Source organism: Nicotiana tomentosiformis, chromosome 9 (assembly GCF_000390325.3).
Source record: "Nicotiana tomentosiformis chromosome 9, ASM39032v3, whole genome shotgun sequence".
Classification (NCBI taxonomy): Eukaryota; Viridiplantae; Streptophyta; class Magnoliopsida; order Solanales; family Solanaceae; genus Nicotiana; species Nicotiana tomentosiformis.
Window position 1 is genome coordinate 56,247,401 of NC_090820.1, and position 6,000 is coordinate 56,253,400.

Below are 6,000 nucleotides of genomic sequence, written 5' to 3' on the forward strand. Positions count from 1 at the left end.
AAATCTTAAGATAACAAGCATAGAATAATTATGATTTAATTATGAAACAAACAATGACAAATAGCAATTTATTATGGGAATCAGGGAGAAAATATGCAGTTTAATATTTAATATGCTAAATGTCAAGTAGCAATTATTGCACACAATTCAAATAAGCATATAACAATTATTACAGGAATTCAAGAATTTATATTTGACAAAGAATAAGAGAAAAATAATTATTATAACAATTAATTCGTGTATTAAAACAAATTTAGTATTTTCAAATAATTATGCAAATAATTAATTTGACGACGTATAGACACTCGTCACCTCGCCTATACGTCGTTCACATGTATTTCACATAACAAAAAATTTAAGGGTCCTATTTCTTCAAGTCAAGGTTAACTACGACACTTACCTCGCTTTGCAATTTCAATCAATTTCTTGACTACAACTTTTTCTTTTAAATTCGACTCCAAAAGCTTTAAATCTATTGACAAACAATTCGATATACTCAATACAAATCGTAGGAATTAATTCCATATGAATTTACTAATTTTCAGGATAAAATCTGAAATTCGCTTTAAAAATTAACAGTGAGCCCCACATATCAAATCTCGGAAAAACTTACGAAATCCGAACACCCATTCCGAGACGAGTCCAACCATACAAAATTTATCAAATTCTGATGTGAAATGGACCTTCAAATCTTAAAATTTCGTTTTTGGAAGATTTTATAAAAATATGATTTTTCTTCCATAAATTCACGGATTCATGATGTAAATGAGTATGGAATCATGAAATATAATCAATATAGGATAAGGAACATTTATCCCAATTTTTTCCCGTGAAAATCGCCCAAATATCGGCTAAACCAAGCTCCCCAAACTCAAAAATGAGTAAAAATAGCTAAACTCCCCGTTTTATGGGTCTCTGACATTTTTGAGCGCCACAGGTAGCGTGGGGCGCTGCCTGTGGCGCACTTTCCATAACACCAATAATTACCAGCGCCAGGGCTAGCGTCCCACGCTACCCCGGGCGCTGGCGGCTACGAAAAATCATTCCCGACACGGAAATGGGCATAACTCTCTCATTCGATGTCCGAATTCGACGATTCTTTTTGCTATGGCTCCACAATTTCAATACAGATCTAATGATTCTATAAAAACTGAATTTTGAACTCATTTTCTTAATGGGATACCACTTATTCTTGAAGAAGCGACGTCGAAACGTTCTTGAAATACCAAAATTAAATTCCGTTAACCATCCGAAATCCACCCGAGGCCCTCGAGACCTCAACCAAATATACCAACAAGTCCTAAAATATCATACAAACTTAGTCAAAACCTCAAATCACATCCAACAATACTAAAAACATGAATCCCACATAGATTCAAGCCTAATGGACTTTGAAACTTTCAATTTCTACAAACGACGCCAGAACCTATCAAATCAAGTCCGATTGATCTCAAATTTTGCACACAAGTCATAAATGACATAATGGACCTATGAAAATTTTTAGAACTCGAATCCGACCCCGATATCAATAAAATTCAATATGTGGTCAAACTTTGAAATCTTTTAGCCTTTAGGCTTCTAGTTTTCACCAACTGGCGATAATTCAAGCCAGGGACCTCCAAATTAAATATCGGGCATACTCCCAAGTCCCAAATCAGGATACGGACCTACCGAAACTGTTAAAATACATATCTGAGTCTGTTTGCTCAAAATGTTGGCCAAAGTCAACTCAGTTGAGTTTTAAAGCTCTATTTCACATTTTAATATATTTTTCACATAAAAACTTTCCGAAAATTTTTACGCACTCAACATGCAAGTCGAGGAGTGATAAATAGTGCTTTTCGAGGTCTTAGAATAAAGAATTAATTATTAAATTTAAAGATAATCTTTTGGGTCATCACACATTAATACAGACCCAAGTTCAATTCTTGAAGCATCGCAATATACCACAAACCCATATGTGCCCTCTGGTAGGGTCAACACCGGTGCTGTAGTTAATCTTGATTTCAACTCCTGGATGCTCCTTTCACAAGCATCTGATCATTGTAACTTAACCGCCTTCTGCGTCAATTTAGTCAACGGAGAGGCAAGAGTAGAGAATCCCTTCACAAACTTCCTATAATACCTAGCTAAGCCCAAGAAACTGCGAATCTCTATTGGGGTAGTAGGTCTAGGCCAATTCTTCACCGTTGAAATCTTCTGAGGATCAATTTTAATTCCTTCTCTAGAGACAACATGACCTAAGAACGTGACTGATTCAAGCCAAAATTCACATTTCGAAAATGTCATATACAACTAGTGCTGATACAGGGTCTGCAAGACTGCCCCGAGATGATCAGCATGGTCCTCTTGACTGCGTGAATGTCCCCGAAGATCGTCAATGAACACTATCTCAAAGGAGTCAAGAAAAGGCTTGAAGACTCGATTCATAAGATCCATAAACGTTGCCGGCGCATTTGTTAGCCCAAAGGACATTACCAAAAATTCAAAGTGCCCATACCGGGTCCTGAAAGCTGTTTTCAGAATATCCTGCTCTCTGATCTTCAATTGGTGATACCTTGATCTTAAATCAATCTTGGAGAAGTACTTAGCACCCTGTAATTGGTCAAACAAGTCATTTATCCTTGGCAATGGGTACTTATTCTTGATCGTGACCTTGTTAAGCTGCCGATAGTCAATACACATTCTCAGTGACCCATCTTTCTTCCTTACAAAAATGACTGGTGTGCCCCAAGGCGACACACTTGGATGGATGAAACCCTTTTCTAACAATTCCTTCAGCTGCTCCTTTAGTTCCTTTAATTCCGGTGCCATTCTGTAGGGTGGAATAGATATAGGCTACGTGCCTGGCACCACAAAACCTCGGGTTTTAGGTAAACTTTTACGGGGCCTTACACATTTAGTGGAGTCTTAGTCCGGGAAGAGGAAGGTACACAATTTCCTATCTATTATGTTAGTAAAACTCTAGGCGAGGCCGAAACAAGGTACCCTCACCTAGAAAAATTGGCGCTCGCTTTGCTAAGCGACTCCAGAAAGTTAAAGCCGTATTTTCAATGCCACCCCATATGCATCGTAACTTCTTACCCACTAAGGAACATAATGCATAAGCCCGAGATCTCGGGCTGGTTGGTCAAATGTGCCGTAGAAATTAGGGGGTGCGATATCGAATATCGACCCCGAACCACCATCAAGTCATATATTTTGGCAGACTTTGTGGTCGACTTTTCCCCGACCTTAATTCCCGAAGTCAAAAAAGAATTATTGCTAACCTCAGGGACTTTCTCGGGAATCTGGACACTCTTCACGGATGGTGCCTCAAACGCAAAGGGGTCCGAACTCGGCATCGTGTTGAAGATGCCTATGGGTAAAGTAGTTAGGCAAACTATTAGAACTGTGAAATTGACTAACAATGAGGCCGAGTATGAGGCCATAATTGCAGGTCTCGAATTGGCTAAAAGCCTGGGGGCCGAAGTGGTCGAAGTTAAGTGTGACTCCCTCCTTGTGGTAAATTGGGTCAATGGGACGTTCGAAGTAAAAGAGGAATGAATGCGAAGGTATTTAGACAAATTACAAGTAACGTTGCATCGCTTCAAGGAATGGACATTGTCAGTCCCCTACCATGGGTACCCGGTAAGGCTCAATTCATACTATTTATGATCGATTATTTTTCTAAGTAGGTCGAAGCTCAAGCGTTCGAGAAGGTCCAGAAAAAAGAAGTCATCGACTTCATTTGGGACCACATATTATGTTGGTTCGGAATACCGGCCGAGATAGTGTGTGATAACGGGAAGCATTTCATCGGCAGTAAGGTAAACAAATTTTTCGAAGACCATAAGATCAAAAAGATCTTGTCAACATCCTATCACCCTAGTGGGAACGGACATGGAGAATCAACAAACAAGACCATACTTCAAAACCTAAAGAAAAGGTTGACTGATGCCAAAGGGAAATGGAAGAAAATTCTGCTCGAAGTCTTGTGGGCATACCGTACAACCTCCAAATCTAGTACCTGGGACACTCCGTTTTCATTTGTCTATGGCACCGAAGCACTAATACCGTTCGAAGTTGGAGAACCAAGCCTTAGGTTTTGATATACGACCGAGTAATCAAATCCTGAGGCCATGAACATGAGCCTGGAACTATTGAATGAAAGGCGCGATGCCGCCCTAGTTTAGTTAGCCGCCCAGAAGCAGCGGATAGAAAGGTATTACAACCGAAGAACCAATCTCCGACACTTCAATATCAGGGACTTGGTGTTAAGAAAAGTAACACTGCACACCCGAAACCGAAACAAAGGGAAGCTGGGGCTAAATTGGGAAGGACTATATCGAGTTATTGGGATTACCGGTAAAGGTTCATACAACTCGAAGCAGGAAACGATGCACAGCTACCGAACAACTGGAACGTGATGCACTTAAAGCGGTACTACTGCTAAGGTACAACCTCATTCACCTTTTATAGTATTACGAATTGGACTAACACTTGCAGGCAACAATCAAAGGAGAATGTGACTATTAGGTTTGAAAGCATGCATTACACTCTTTTCCCCTTGAACTGGTTTTTTCCCTAATGGGTTTTCTGGCAAGGTTTTTAATGAGGCAACAGTAAGTCGTGCTAACTTAGAATCGAAGACCGGTTTTAAATCGCAGTCAATGGTCTCATCAACAGTATCCGAGCCCTCTCAAGATCAACCTCAAATATTGGGGGCCGTCACCCTCGGGTCAAGCTTCTTAGCAAGGAAAGAAGGAAACTTTGTGCTTAACAGCCTAGGCTCGGTGGTTAGAATTTATTGTAAGGGCCAAACAATCAAGTGAACCGTGCCCACGTAGGCCACCTTAGCCATAATACAAGCTTTACACGCTTTTGATCTTATACTTTACGCATAGAAATGAAAGAAAGTTTCTACCTTTCTATTACATATTTTTACCTCTTAAAGCATCGAGCCTAAGGGCTATCCCTACCCGGGGACTATCAAGCCTAAGGGCTACCCCTGTCCGAGCCCAAGGGCTACCCTGGCTCGGGGACTGTCGTCCGAAATAAGTTCGGGCAACTTGGGTTATCAAAATTCGGAGGCACAAAACCTATTAGGTAGTGCCTAAACCTAAAAGGCTATGACTGCGCTAAAACATTGCTCGGAGATGTCCAAATCCCGTAATCAAAATGTTAGGCCTTCAACAAAAACTTCTAAACCTGCTAAAAAGTTACCGTCGGCAAAGACATCGTCTAAGAACACTTAAGCATCTTGGGAAAACTTCATCTCGGGAAAACTTCTGGTCACTCCGAGTTTTCAAAAGTTTCGAGCAAAAATTGCATCGAGGTCAGGTTCTGTTCTGACCTCCGAAAAATAAATGAATCATTACTACGCTTGATTCTGTGCTAAGGCATTAGAAATATTTGCAATTATGAAAAGATGCTAAAATAGTAATTGCCAAAAGGGGAAATTTTATATATTCCAGAATAACTTTACAAAGGCCCAATAAAAACGGCCTCGAACTGAACAAAACATATGTACAAAATACAAAAACTAAAAATCCTAAGGCATTTACGCATCTTCACCGGAGCCCGATTCGTCACCAGAACCATCGGGACCTTCGAATTCTTCGGAGCCCTCCTCACATTCGGGTTTAGCTAGCTTTTTCGCCTCGACCTCAAGTCTTTTTGCCTCCTCGATCTCGACAGATAGGTCAAAGCCTTGGGCATGGATCTCCTCGAGGGTCTCCCTTCGAGCCTCGGCTGCTTCGATATCGCCTTGTATTAAGCCACCATCTCATCAGCATCGGCCGAGGTTATTACCAACTTTGACTTAGATACTTCGAGATCTTTACCAAGAGCATCCCATTCAGCGATGGTCGAGCCAAGTTGTGTTCAGAGATCGTCATTTTGTAGATCTCGTTTATCAGCTTTCTCTTTTGCCACCCGAAGTTGAACTTCTACCGAAGACTATTTGGCCTGGGCGGTCTCGTTCTCTGAGGCCAGCAGATCCATCTTGCTTTTCCACTC